Source organism: Mauremys mutica, chromosome 16, assembly GCF_020497125.1.
Source record: "Mauremys mutica isolate MM-2020 ecotype Southern chromosome 16, ASM2049712v1, whole genome shotgun sequence".
NCBI lineage: Eukaryota > Metazoa > Chordata > Testudines > Geoemydidae > Mauremys > Mauremys mutica.
This window is the reverse complement of record NC_059087.1, coordinates 30714180-30729274: the sequence shown is the minus strand read 5'-3', so window position 1 is coordinate 30729274 and position 15095 is coordinate 30714180. Positions and strand designations below refer to the sequence as shown.

At 54.3% G+C, this 15095-nt stretch overlaps 1 protein-coding gene across 1 annotated transcript in view; it reads right to left on the bottom strand.

Annotated features, from left to right (window-relative positions):
* The window catches only part of EMID1 (EMI domain containing 1), a 127783-nt gene extending 113528 nt beyond the window's left edge, over positions 1–14255 (bottom strand). The window contains exon 1 of the mRNA XM_044990266.1: positions 14013–14255. The gene's annotated coding sequence lies outside the window, so the exon portion shown is untranslated. The remainder of the gene's footprint in view (positions 1–14012) is intronic.
* Positions 14256–15095: the final 840 nt, after the last annotated feature.

The following is a 15095-nucleotide window of genomic DNA, read 5'->3' as shown; positions in this document are numbered from 1 at the left end:
CCCTGTTCTGTATATCCCCCCCCACCCTCCCGCAGCTCTGGTACAGGCCTCTGTGGGAGACAGGATACTGGGCTAGATGGACCAGGGTCTGACCCAGTATGGCCGCTTTTCTGTTCTTCTAGATAAAATCAGCAACATTTAATCCACTTATAAACAACACTGACTTGCTCTCCAGATCCCAGTGCACAGATTGCAGCATAACAAGGGCCCATAGAGGCTGGATTTTATGTTCCTGTGATTCTGATAATTTCATCTGACCTCCTGCGTAGCATAGCCCATAACATTCCCCCAGTCATCCAACCCATAACTCCTGGCTGGGCTACAGCATATGTTGTAGAAGGAGGCATCTAACATTGATCGAAAGATTCCAAGCAATGGAGAATCCACCAACCCACCCAGGTCAGCTGTTTCAGTGGATAATCGCCCTCTCTGTTAAACCCGTGAGCCGTACTTCCCTGTGAAATTGTCTGCCAGCCTTTGGATCTTGCTCTGTCTCTGCCCATTCGATTAAAGGCTGCTCTGCAGTCAGAAATCTGCTCCCCAAGTAGGCACTGCTAGACTGCTGTTGTTGCTAAACCAAAGGAGCCTTGTCATTTTCTGCTCCATTTAGACTGGAGATGGAGAGGAGGGGTTCTGGTGTGCTAAGGAGGCCAAGGCCAAGTCAGAAGATGATCAGAGCGACACCAATGGAGGAATTTGGAAAGCCAGATGCAGTATTATTTCAGAGGTGCCTTTTCCCCTGTCCGCTCTGTGCCCCAGCGGTGGAAGCAGGAGCCCAAGCCTGCAGTTTGACAGCTACACAGAACACCTGGCTCCCCCTCCCCTCCTGATGCCTGTCCTGCATTGAGACTCAGCTTCAGTCCACCCCTCGCAGCCCTGCTCCTTATCACCCTATTTGTTCTTCCACCCCAGGGAGGCTGAATCATGAGGCTGGGGTAAGAGACAGCGCTGTTTATGCTAGAGAAACTCATTGCATGTTGTTCTAAGCTCCCTGCGCTAATGGCTTCTGCGTGTGCCTTCTGGCTGAGGGCCTGTCTCCTATGTCTGGGCCTTGGCAGGGTGAGCGGCGTGCAATCCCTAGGGGGAGAAGGGGGGTTCTCCCCCATCCCTGACAGCAGGCAAATGAAACCACATGGAGTTGAATTGAAAAACAACCTGCACTGTCTGCACAACCTCAGCCAGTGGAGAAAATAGACGTGGGGGGGGGGGAAGGGGGCGTAGAGGTAGAGAAACGGTGGGGTGCGTGTGTGGTTTTTAACTCCAGTGTCAGCTGCAGACGCTCTCCTCCTCTAGCCACATGGAAAAGCCCTGTATAGTTAGAGCTGAAAGATCAGCCTGCTGGTCCCAGCTCTACCTGCCTGGGGTTAGCGGCTTGTTACACATTCCCAGCCTGTCAGGTCTTGCTCCCTGGAGCCCCCAGGGCAGGGGCAACAGCCATGCAGTGCTCTAGGGCAAGGCCGTCTGGTCGAACACAGAGCAGCAGGAGTTCACCTCTAGACTCCTTAGGAAAACAGTGGCTGTGACGCCAGGGGCCACTGGGATCCTTCTTCTCCCAGTCCCCAGAGCGAGTCTCTGTGCTGGTCCAGCCCTTTCCCAAGCAGCGAGTCACCCTGGGCTCACTCCTGCTCCCCAGCTCCCTTGGGGAATGCCCTGGCCTGCAGTCACTCCCTTTCCCCTGCCAGTGCCACACCCCCTGCTGTCCCACAGCAAACACTGGTCCTGGCTCCAGCAGTGCCTCCTCGGAGCGTATGCATTATCCGTACTGCAGTAGAGCCTACGAGTTCCAGCCATGGACCCCTGCATTAGGCGTTGTACAGACACAGAGCAGAAGGAGGCTCCCTCCTCCAAACAGCTTGCAGTCATGTTCCTCATCAAAGGATGGTTCCCCGACCCTCAGGCTGGAATTGGGCAGGGTGGAGTCTTCCCACCTGGGGAGGGTGAATGAAACCAGCCCCTGGGCGGCGGGTATCACAGACCGGGGGGGAAGCGGCACCTCCCCAAACAGCCCAGCGTGGCCCCACCCACACTCCACCCTCCGGCCCCCTCTTGTCTGCTTCCAGTTCTCACTCTTCCCCCATGGCCCAGGCTGGTGCTGGCCGGCCTGTGGCAGGGACTTGGGGAGTGTCTGCAGCTAGTGCTTGTGCCACCTGGAGCTCTGAGGCTGGGGGCACTGGGGGCCGTGCCACCCAGTGTTCCCAGAACTGGAGGTGCTGGGGCGGCCTGGGGCTGCGGGGGGACAGCCGCCATTGGGGTGCTCTGGGCTCCAGCAGGGGAGGGGGCAGAACAGGCGGGGAAGGGGAAGGGCCTGAGCAAAAGGGAAGGGGCTGGGGACCAGCCTCCCCCAACGGGCGATTCACGCGCTGTCCATGAGCCAGACCCTTCCTTCTGGCAGAGTGGGCTTCACGCCCCTCTCACATACATGCTCCCCTGGGCTGGCTCCAGTCTCAGTGGGTGCCGGAGGCCCCAAGGTGACGTCTCATGGGGAAATCTGGGAGGATCTGGGCTGTCAGCACCTTCACTCCATGGGCAATGCATCACATCTCCTGCCACATGCCTGGCTGAAGGGTGCAGTTCCCTTGTGCTGCAGGGAGTCCCATGCAGAGTTAGATGTGCCTTGAGCTGCATTTCCGTTCAGGGGTCCTGGGGTTGCCTAAAGCCCCGAGGCCTTGGCACTAAACCACCCCCTTGCCCTTTCCTCACAGCAGCTTGGTCCCAGGTGTTGTTAGCCAAATAGGCTCGTTCTCCCTGGAGCTTTCCCAATTACCCCAAGGAGGCACGGAAGGACAGGAGGACGGTTACCAGATTCTTTATTCAGTCAGCTGAGCGGGTGTCTTTCTCGGCTCGTGCCTGAGAAGGAGCACGTCATACAGGCAAAAAGCATGTCCTTTTATACCTACGACCAAACAATGTAGCGTGTCGAATTCTGCTGACCTATGCGTTCTTTAATTCTGCTAACCTATGCATTCTTTAAGTTTGTGTCTGGTAGAAATTAGGGGCCCTCTATTCACCTCCCCCTCCCCTCTCCCCCGCATTCCTTCTTTTATGGTTCCCCTCCCAAGAGCAGGCACATCTGTTTAACTCATTCCCTTTTAGGTATACATTTTACATAGATCCTGTGTCCATGTAACTTTAGACGGGGGTAACCAAGGCAAAAAGCAAGCAGGGAAAATGAGCACATATTGACCTAAGCATATATTTGGCCCTTTTGTCTAACAATTCCCCCCTAAAAAGCAATTTGAGAGCCTTATGGTCCCCAATCCTCAGCCTTTATTGGCTGATACATAGCCACCATTTAGCTTGCACTGGCTGGGCTACCCAAGGCCACTCATTCCAATCCCTTGGACCCCCACAAACCCAGCAGCTGCTAAGATTAAAGGAATTAGCTATTGTCTCCCCTAGTTGCACAAACCTATTCTCCCAATCAGAGTAACAGTGTGAATATACAAACAATAGTATCAATAGTAAATGCATTATCGTTTTCTCTTAAACAATCCTTTCAGTCCGTCAAATCCTTGATATTCCCAGACGGTGTCTTCGCCAGTGCCACCCCGGGCCTCCAGAGCCGGGGCGGACAGAGGGCTGGTGTCCTCGTCTGTTGAGTCGGTCTCCAGGTCCGGACTCAGGAACCGCTTAACCCGTGTGTGGTGTGTCCATTTGTCGCTCCCGAGAATTTTAACCGCGGCCTGGCTGATGAGCGAAACAGTGTGTGGACCGTCCCACCTCGGCGTGAGAGGGTCGCGCTTCCACTTTTTGAGGAGGACCTGGTCACCGATCCGGAATGGATGCACGGTCTGGTCCAAGGGAAGGGCCTGGAAAGGTGCCGCGTATCGATGCAGCTGTAACAAAACAGATTGCAACCCGGAAACCTGTTTCCATAATAAGTCATTTCCCACTTCCCAGGTTACGTCCTCCCGAAACCCTGGGATAAGTATTCGGGGAGGAAACCCAAAGACCAGCTCAAAGGGTGAAAGTTTAAGACCCTTTCGCGGGGCCCTTCGAATGCGGGTGAGGGCAAGTGGCAAAGCGTCGAGCCACTTTAAGTTAGACTCTGTGCATATTTTAGTAAGAGTATCTTTGAGAGTTCTATTCATCCTTTCCACTTGACCCGAGCTCTGCGGCCTCCAGGGTGTATGTAGTTTCCACTGTATGCCGAGAGCCTGGGACACCTGCTGGACCACTTGTGAAACAAAGTGGCTTCCTCTATCAGATTCAATTACTTCGGGGAGATGGAAACGAGGAAGTATTTCTTGTACCAGGGCCTTGGTGACAGCCCGGGCCTGACAATGCCGGGTGGGGTAACATTCCACCCATCCGGTAAGTTGATCAACAAATACAAGCAGGTATTTATAGCCCCTGCAAGGGGGCACCTCAGCGAAGTCAACTTGCCACCTTTGAAAAGGGAACATAGCCCATGGTCGGCCTCCCATCGGGGCAGGAGGGCCATATCCCTTCTGGTTTGTTTGCTGACAGATGGCACAGTTATTAACAATTCTCTGGGCCTCCATGTGCATACCCAGCCCCTTAAGGGATCTGGCGGCCAAATCAACCATTGCCCCAGACCCCAAATGTCCTTCTTTATGCAAGAGCCGGAAGATTTCCTGGAGTACTGGCCTGGGGACAAAAAACCTCTCCCCAGGCAGTCTCCACCATCCAGAGGAAACCTGCCGGCCTCCCGCAGCCTGGGCTTGACCTACCTCCTCGGCTGTGTATTGGGGAGGAGGGGTCTTAGCCTCAGTGTCCTGAACCATGAGGAGCCATAGGGTCCCATCCCGGGCGGCCTCCTTCGCGGCCTGATCAGCAAGCTGATTATACCTCCGCTGTTCGGCCTCTGGGGCTTTCCCATGGGCACGCACATGTATCACGGCAACCCGGAGAGGGAGCATTAGGGCCTCGAGTAACATTTTAATGAGGCTCCCATGTGCAATCTTTTGGCCTGAGGCCGTAATGAACCCTCGTTCTCTCCACAGAGTCCCATGTGCATGCACTACCATGTAGGCATACCGACTGTCAGTATACAAATTAAGGGTTTTCCCGGCTCCCAAGCGGAGAGCCTCAGTGAGAGCCACTAGTTCCGCTGCTTGAGCAGATAAGTTGGGGCTGAGTTTAAATTTGTGTATCCCTTTATCCTTAATCACCACCGCCGCCCCAGTAAATCGCTTGCCATTTACCACATAGCTAGACCCATCGACATATCCCTCAACATCGGGGTTAGGCCAGGGCAGGTCTGAAAGATCAGATCGGGGTTTGGTCTCTTGTTGTAATACTTCAATACAGTCATGAATAGGACCGGCCTCAGAGGAGGCCTGGGGATCGGGCAGTAGGGTGGCTGGGTTAAGGGAACTGACTGTCTTAAAGGTCAGATTGGGAGCTAACAGGAGCCCCACTTCATATCTAGTATGTCGACTGGGGTTTAGATGCTTTTCCCCCGCACCAGTTCCCAGTATCTGAGGCACCCCGTGGGGGACCACAACTTCAGTATCTCCACCCAGGGTTAATTTTTCGGCTTCCTGTACGAGGAGGGCGGTCGCTGCTACGGCCCGTAAACAGGCAGGCCATCCCTTGGCGACGGGATCCAAAACTTTTGAATAGTATCCAATGGGTCGCCAGGTTGGTCCTGACCTCTGGCACAGGACTCCAGCTGCCACCCCTCCCCTTTCATGTACGTATAGGGTGAATGGCTTTCGGGAATCTGGGAGGGCTAGAGCAGGAGGCTGAACCAAGGCTTCTTTAAGCTCTCGAAATGCTTTTTCCATTTCCTTGGTCCATACCCAGTGAAGCAAACCTTCCTTAGTCAGGGACTCATATAGTGGTCTGGCTTTTCCCCCATAGTCAGGGATCCAAAGTCGACAAAAGCCAGTCAGTCCCAGAAATGCCCTCAATTCTCGTGGATTCCGGGGCTGAGGGCTATCAAGTATAACCTGGATCCGTTCTTTACCCAAACTACGGCTCCCTTGGCAGAGGTGGTACCCAAGGAAGGTGACCTGCTGCTTAACTAATTGAGCTTTCTCCTTTGAAACTTTATATCCTTGTTCCCCAAGGTAATTAAGGAGCTCTATAGTGTGCTCCTTGCAGGCTGCCTCTGTCTCAGCACTTAAGAGTAGATCATCACAATACTGCACTATGTTACATGCAGGGTGGTTAGCTAGAAATGGGGCCAGATCCCTTTTTAGCTGGCTGCCAAAAATCTCAGGCGCACAGGTAAGCCCCTGTGGGACAACGGTCCAGAGATATTGGGCCTTGTAGTGGGTATCCGGATCCTCCCATTCAAAGGCAAACAACTTTTGAGATTCTAAATCAAGGGGAATGGAAAAGAAGGCGTCTTTTAAATCTATGACCGAGAACCAGCCGTGGTTTTTAGGTACTTGGCCTAAAATCGTATGGGGATTTGGGACGACTGGGTAGGGGGCTTCTATTAGCTTGTTAATCTGTCTCAGGTCCTGGACCAATCGATACTGTCCATTAGGTTTAGGCACTCCCATTATCGGAGTATTGTACGGGGATGTGCCTTCCCTTAGCCATCCACACTGCAGGAACTTTTGAATCAGAGGTTTCAGCCCGATCCGAACGGTTAACTTAAGGGGGTATTGTCGAATTCGGGCCGGGCTGCTTCCCTCCTTAAGGAATATATGCACCGGTGCAGCGTTTTTAGCTCGGGCAGCCCCTCCCCCCTCCGCCCAAACTTCAGAGTTAACCCCCGGCAGCTGGTTCTCGGCACACTCCTGACATTCCGAGGAGTGATTTCTAGCACTTATGAGAGCCATCTGGTAGTTAGAGGTTTGCCGCTTCGGGAGTCTAACTTCTATGGTTCCGTTCTCGAACGAGATTTCCGCCTGTAATTTAGTAAGGATGTCTCGTCCGAGCAGCGCTATGGGACAGGAGGGGCTGCAGACAAACTGGTGAGAGATCTGTTGGTCCCCGACTTTTACTAGGAGAGGGAGAGTTTTCTCCAAAGCTGTAGTCTGTCCCTCAATCCCTTGAACAACAGCACGTCCCTGAGCTCTACCCCGGGGAGCCTTATTGAGGGGGAGTAAACTAAGGGTAGCCCCAGTATCGATTAGGGCTTCAATTGGGCGGCCCCCCACTTTAATTTTTACCGTGGGATCCAAGCTGGCAGCTTGTGCTGCCAGGAGGGGCCGCTGGGTCCCCCGGCCCCCCTATGGGGAAGATCCCTCTCCCGAAAGTCCTGTACCGTTGTAGTAAACGGGGGAGGGAAAAACCCTGTCCGTGTACTCTTTTCCTTTTGGCATGTCCCGGGGGCATTCGTTTTTCCAATGTCCCTCCTCCTTACAGATAGCACATTGATTTCGCCCTAAACGGGGACCCTTTCCCCTACTCTTACCCGGTGGCCCCGGTCGTCCTTTAGCCTTGTCCCTCTTCTCCTCATTTCCCTCCCTTAGGGCCAGTGCCAAAACGCGGGCCCCTTTCTTTCGTTCCTCATCGTCTCTGCGATCATAAACCTTCATTGCAATCTCTAAAAGCTCCCCTATATTTTTACCCGATGCCCCCTCCAATTTTTGCAACTTTTTCCTGATGTCCTCATAAGATTGTCCAATGAAGAGGGGAATCAACACCTGCTTTCCATTGGCACTGTCCGGATCAAGGTCTGTGTATTTCTTACAAGTGTTACACAGACGTTCATAAAAGGCAGCTGGATTCTCACCCTTTTCCTGTCGAACATTATACAGCTTAGCCCAATTTGGCGTTTTTCTAATACAGCGCTTCATGCCCTGTACTACAGCGGCGGCATAGTTGCGGTGCTTATCTAAGTCATTGCTACCATGCCCCCAATCAGGAGGGCTTTCTGGCAATAATTCTGCCAGCTTGGCTGGGTTTTTTTTCTGTCTCTTCTAGCTGTTCACGGGCTTTTAAGAGGACTAAACGCCTTTCTTCGGCAGTGAGTAGGGTGTTTAGAGCTACTCTCATATCGCCCCAGGTAGGATTATGGGCCGAGATTAAGGTCTCGAATACTGCCGTTAGCGGGGCCCTTTATTGGGGCTGCCAGGACCGGGAGGCCGGGATACAGAGGGGGAGGGGGCATAGGATCAGGGGCAGAGGGAATTACAGCTGGTGGACAAGACTTCTTAACAGGAGTACCGGCCTTCCTAACGGGGGCACGGGCCATTAGAGTTTTAATAGTCCGTGTTTTACATTTTTGCAACCATGGGGGGGGGTTGGCCACGAGGTCCTGCCAAATATCTATATAAGGATACTGATCCCAATTGCCTTTTTGGGTTACAGTGCTATGCATAGCTTGTACGATTTCTGGTTTGAGTGTTCCCCCCTCGGGCCATTCCACCCCGAGTGTTGCCCATTCCAGAGTACAGAACTTTATAAGATTGTCCTTACATAATACAATGCCATAATCAGCCTGGCGTCTAAATGCTTTCCAATTATTCAACATACACCCTAGGGGTGTCCCAGGAAAGGTGCTTTGAGAGGACCCCATTATATTTTAACCTGATCTATTAAGGAGAGGGAAAGAAAAGAAGGAGTATCATTCATCCAGACTTCCACTGGGTCACGAGATTCGGCTGACCCCCCTTGCGTTCAAGATTTTCCGGTCATCAGGTTTCCCTTCGCAGAAATCTTGGTGCGGCTAGGATCAGCTTAAGTCCCAGACCTCAGTGGCATTCACTCCTTTCATACGCAGGTTTCCTAACAGTCTGCTCGAGTGATTATAACTTCGGTCTCCAATATAACATTAATAGAAAAAAACAAGAATACTATAGTTAAAAACAGGATCAACCCCTGGGGTTGTTCTAAGTCCCAGTAATTGTCCAGAACAGCCCACGGGCTGGTGGAGTTAGTCATTGGCAAGTAATTACTTAACAAGGAACATTACACATTTGACATAACACATAGCATACTGCAGTCGACTATCCCATGCACGTGCTGCCTAGAGGGTTCCCGTGTCCAACCTACACTGCAGGGGCGCTCCTGTTAGGCATCATACATCAAACCCGACAGGCAAACGCACTTACCGCCTGGAGTGGCCGCGTCCGGCCGTTGGACTCCCCTCTGCTTCGTCCACCCTGCTTCCGTGGCCTGTGGCGTTCTCTATAGAGGGGGCGCAGCCGTCCCGGCCGATTGAGGCGACCTGGAGCTCGAGCAAACCACAGCCCGAGGTGGCCACTCTCCTGGGTCGTCCTCGGCCGCCGGTCGAGCGCCCCCTACAGGGAGAGAAGTCCCGGCGGAGTCGCCATTTGTTAGCCAAATAGGCTCGTTCTCCCTGGAGCTTTCCCAATTACCCCAAGGAGGCACGGAAGGACAGGAGGACGGTTACCAGATTCTTTATTCAGTCAGCTGAGCGGGTGTCTTTCTCGGCTCGTGCCTGAGAAGGAGCACGTCATACAGGCAAAAAGCATGTCCTTTTATACCTACGACCAAACAATGTAGCGTGTCGAATTCTGCTGACCTATGCGTTCTTTAATTCTGCTAACCTATGCATTCTTTAAGTTTGTGTCTGGTAGAAATTAGGGGCCCTCTATTCACCTCCCCCTCCCCTCTCCCCCGCATTCCTTCTTTTATGGTTCCCCTCCCAAGAGCAGGCACATCTGTTTAACTCATTCCCTTTTAGGTATACATTTTACATAGATCCTGTGTCCATGTAACTTTAGACGGGGGTAACCAAGGCAAAAAGCAAGCAGGGAAAATGAGCACATATTGACCTAAGCATATATTTGGCCCTTTTGTCTAACAGTGTCCCATGTGGTAGCTTCCTCCATCCCAGCCCCAGCAATGGGGGGCTCTGTCATTGCAGCATGCAGCTTGCCTAGTGCGTCACAATTAATTGTCCCTGCATCCTGCAGGGTGGGGATCACACCCGTGCTATAGATGAGAACAGAGGGGGGAGTGCCTTGCACAACATCACACAGCAAATCAGTCGCCCAGCTGGGATTCAAATGTCCCTGCCCTGCTTAATCCACTAGACAGGGAAGCCACTAGCAAATGCCAGAGCTAGCACGTGACAGTATCTTTCGCACGCTGTTCAGATCCAGCTGGATTCACAACCAGTCTCTGCCCAAGAACGACATTTGCTCTCCTCTGGGACACATGCCCCCCCCACACATGAGCCCACCTGCACATGCACCCCGACTCTGCCTGTGCCTCTTCAGCCTTGGCCAGAGGCAGTCTGTAACCAAAGATTGTATTCTCCCCTTGCTGGTCTGTCTCCCTGCATGCACAGTCTGGAGCCCGGCAGGGGGCGGATGAACCTCTCCTTCCAGGGCCGGCTCTACCATTTTTGCCACCCCAAGTAAAAAAAAAAAAAAGGCCGCCTGTACTGTGCCGCCCCAAGAATGGCCGGACTGCCGCCCCTTAGCATGTGCCACCCCAGGCACGTGCTTCCTCCGCTGGTGCCTGGAGCCAGCCCTGTCTCCTTCACTCCAACCCACCGGGGTCACTTGCTGGTGTTTTGCTTAGCGACTCCCACTGCACAATTGCATTGAAAATCAGTGAGGTCTCCACATCCCACATTTCAGCCCAGAGCCATCAGCCTGCCCAGGTTCCAGTCCCCTGAAACTCACAGACTCTGGGCTGCGTTCGTGCGCAGAGTTCCCAGCATGCGCATTACCCTCGCCGAGCCTAGAACTGGGAACCTCGGATGCAGTAACCCTGCCAGGGGAACCAAAGAGAGCAGAGCGCCCCCTGGGTGCCTCGGCCGAAGTAGCAGGAAGCTTGTCTCAGCAGCAGATAGCTCTGTGCAGATTCTATACCCCCAGCTTTCCCCTCTGGAAGGAAAGAGGAGCATCTCCACCATCCCTAGCGGCTTCTCTCCAGCCTTCACCTTTCCTTGTGCACTCCCTTCCCTGCTGGAGATGCAGAAAAGGCAGCATGCCAGGGGGCAGGGGATGTACACGCCTGGCTGGGTCCATTCCAGGGCTCTGAGACTCAGCCTGCTATGCATCAAGGTTACTTCTCGACACAGACATGCTGGGGCCTGTGCCATGGCACGCAGGACTGGCTCCAGCACTGATCCTGCACACCTGGCAGTGTGCAGCAGATGGCTCACCTATACTCAGGGGAGGTCAGACCTCCTTGCAATGCAGACAAGTAGGCTGCTAGCCTGACACTCATGCAGCTTCCCGTGCATTTACAGCATAATGCATCAAAATCTGCATGCCCCCACAGATACACCTGGGTGCAAATGCATATAGATCTATGCATGCCTGCAGCTACAATCATGGGCTCACCGGCAACGAGGTTGTGAAATGACAACACTACTGCACCACACTTTGCATACAGTTGAAACCCATTGCAACCTGACAATACTCCTGGGAGTTCCTGGATTACCGCTAGAGTAGCCCCATCTCGGAATCAGCTGTTGGGAATGTAACACACTTGGAAGGTGGGTCACATCTTCCTCTAGTGATCAGTGCACATTCAGGATAAGAAGCTACTTCTGAGACCAGCTAATAGATTTACTCAAACTCAAGTGGTAGAGGATTTTGTTGTGGATTTGAAGGTCAGGGGTTCAAATCCCGCAGAGGGGCTCGTTACATGAGAATGATTTGTGACTGAATCAGATGTGGATGTGCTATAGAAAGCTCTGTCACAGCTGTAGACTCCCCATTTTGCTTCTCCTCTCTGCCAGTGGTGTAATTCAGGAATAACTGCACTGATGCCTCTGGGGATATCATAGTGGTGACAAGAGACTCAAGGGCAGTTACTGATATGTGCTGTATGAATTCTGGCAGCACCAACCATGCCAAGGGAGTTACTGATGGGGACAGTGAATCACAGATCCTGGTGTATGGACATTGCTGCAGGGACAGTGAACTCAGCATGCTAGCTCCTGGATGAGCTGAATCATGGAGCACCCTGTCTCTGCTCAGCATTTGCAGGAAGGAGTTCAAAGGGTGGGGTTGTGCCATCCCCTCATACACAGGACCCTGGATCACTGGTCTTTTAAAAAAAGCCAGAGTGAACAGAGGGGCCCCAGGAGGCAGCGGCTTTCCTGGCTTGCAGCCACTGCTGTGTGCTGACTTGTCCCATTCCATGGGCGTTTTGCTCCATGATGAATTCACGGAAGGAGTTTAGACGGGAAGGGAGGATGGGGAGGTTATTTGCCCAAGCCTCCATCCAAAGGCATTGGCAGTGGGTGGATGTGGGCTCCCCGCCAGCCTGCAGGTGGCACTGGTACTTTGGGGCTCAGCTGGGAAATACAGCCCAGGCATGTGTGTCAGGAAAGCACAAAGGAGGCTGTCTGAAAGAATCTCTCTGTCAAACAGGATTCAGAGAGGGAAAACTCATGGGACTTAAGCCCAGAGATGACAGGCAAAGACTGGCCTAGGATTGCTAGGGGTGGCAGAGCGGGGTTTGTTTGATGTCGTGGGAAGGATTCAGGTGAGCCCAGTTTGTGGAAGTTGCCCCCCCTCATCCAAAATGGGCTTCCAGGGGCTGGTGAAATGCCAGGGAGGAGAAAGGTGCTGCCTGGTGCAGACACTACCGAGGCTGCTGCCTGGCACCAATGAACTCCATGTGTATGCAGAATCTGGAGGAAATCTGAGCCAAGGGCAACTCAGTGCACAGACTGAAGCAAATGCAATGAGATGGTGGGGGCGGGGCTAGCACTGAAGAGCCTGGAGGATGCCCCAGGAAATGCTGCAATGGGAAGTGTTAGTGGGATGAAGTGAGCTGGGCAGGGTATTGTACCAAACCTAGGAGCACTTAGGAGGCGCAGCTGTCACTGTGCTGTGCACCAGGGCCAGCAAGAACCTCACAGCGAGACCAGGGGTGGAACTTGGCTCCCGCTGCTCCTAAAGCTCAGGCCCTGCCCCTGGGGCTAAAGGAGAATCTCTGTTAGCACTATAGGGCCTATGACTCCCAGCGGAGCTGTTCTGAGCCCATCCAGTAGAGGGCAGTGGTGATCCATATGCACTAGCCAGTAGCTACAATATTTTTCCCTTCCCCAGGAGCAGTAGCTCATTTGGGGGCATTTGGCTTGTTACACACATTGTCTGCAACAGCAATAATTACTGTATCCACAGCCTATTCAAGGAGTCTGGGGCAAAGCACCACCTTCCCCCCCATGTAAATAATGGCAGCAAATCACAGGGCTGCACACAGTGTCTTAATCCAAAGCTTTACAAGGCCCCCATCTCCCTTTGCTGGGCTTGTATGTTGGGCCTCTGGACTGGGAGCTACTCATGTCAGGGACCCTGCCTTCTCTCAGATCTGCAGAGACCTTGCACAGTAATTCCAAAGCTGATGTTCAGAGTCCCCCACTGACGCATGGACAACATAGCGGTGATGTGCAAAGGTGGCTGACCACATGGTGTTGTCTCCTCCCCAGCACGATGCAGACGCTGTGCGGATGAATGAGGCATCATGCAGTTGGGCTGTATAGTCCCACAGGGATGTTTGAAGCTATCATACCTCCAACCCTGCTTGAACCCAGGACAATCTGTCCTAATACAGTGCCGATGCGAGCCCATTGGAGGCCCTAAAGCAGGAATATTTCTGCCCCCGCCCCCCAACACATAATGAAAAGCAAATAGGAGACCCCCTTGAGCTGCTCAGGGCCTAAGCAATTGCTAGCGCCAGCTCTGATCCTAAGAGTGACAGCCACTAGAGCTAAAGCAGGACCTGCGCTGGCTGGGAGCTGTGGCAGACTTGGTCATTAATTGCTTATGTGGCCCAGCCTCTAGGGAGACAAAAAATGGAAACTACAATTCCCCTGGAAATGGCATCTGTCCCCTCGAGGTGAAGTGTGTCCTGGCGGACATGTTCTGCGTCATGGGGCTCTGGAGGGGCTGGGAGTGCTACCAAGGCCATGTGTGCCTCTGGAGAGGGAGCCCCTGGACCCTCGGTGCAGCGATCCCTCTGAAGCAGTGTTGCTGGGCTCAGAAGGTTTGCAGCCAGTGCTGCCTGGGCTGAGGCAGGGCGTAATGGAAGGGATGGGGATCTTCAAAGGAGAGGAAGGGGAGAGCCCATGCCAAGAACCAAGCTGGCTGGACAGGGCTGGTTTATTCCTGTCTCTGAGGCCCTGGGTGTTTCTGTCCAAGACTCACCTGCCCTGGTCTTCAAGCCTTGTCCTTGGCTTGCAGCCATGGATGCTGTGTGACTCCACAGGGAGTACGGCAGATGTGAGGGACCCCAGGACCGCTCCAAGGAGACAGGCTCACTAGGACAATGTAGATTCCACCCCATCTGTGTGGGACAAAACACAGCCCTTGTTTCTGGGAGGGACCCAAGGGAGCCCGGCCCTGTGGGGCCACTGTGGAAGTGACAGTGTCTGACACCCGGTGCTAGGGGTGCTGACACGGTGCAGGGCAGTGGGGACTCAGGGCAGAAAACAGGCTGTGCTGAGTGTCAGTGGGGAACATGCCCTGCACGGCACCTAGGGCTGGAAGAGGTAGCAGGTCTCAGGCAGGGGTGTGGGTAGAGGGGGGCTGAAGTGAGAGTGTGTGTGGCAGGGACTGAGGCAGAGTGGGAGGGGGCTGAGGCCCAGGGGAAGGGCTGAGGTGGGGGGGATGAGGTGCAGAGCAGGGGGATGAGGCATGGGGGTGGCTGAGGCAAAGGGAATGTGGCAGGGCTGAGGCGCAGAGTGGGGGTTGAGGCAGAGGAGGCGGGAGGCTGAGTTGTGGGGACAGCTGAGGCAGAGGGGGTAGGGGGCTGAGGTGTGGGGAGAAGCTGAGGCACAGTGGGAGGAGGCTGAGGCAGAGGGGATGGGGTGGGGCTGAGGCAGAGAGAGTGGGGGGCTGGGGCAGAGAGGGTGGGGGCTGAGTTGCGGGGGCCGCTGAGGCAGACGGGGCAGGGGGCTGAGGCAGAGAGAGCGGGGGGCTGAGGCAGAGGGGATGGGGGCTGAGGCGCAGATGGGCGGGGGCTGAGTTGTGGGGGGCAGCTGAGGCAGACGGGGCAGGGGGCTGAGGCAGAGAGGAGGGGGGGCTGAGGCAGACGGGGCAGGGGGCTGAGGCAGAGAGGAGGGGGGGCTGAGGCGCAGATGGGGCGGGGGGCTGAGTTGTGGGGGGCAGCTGAGGCAGAGGGGGCAGGGGGCTGAGGCAGAGAGAGCGGGGGGCTGAGGCAGAGGGGATGGGGGCTGAGGCGCAGATGGGCAGGGGGCTGAGTTGTGGGGGGCAGCTGAGGCAGAGGGG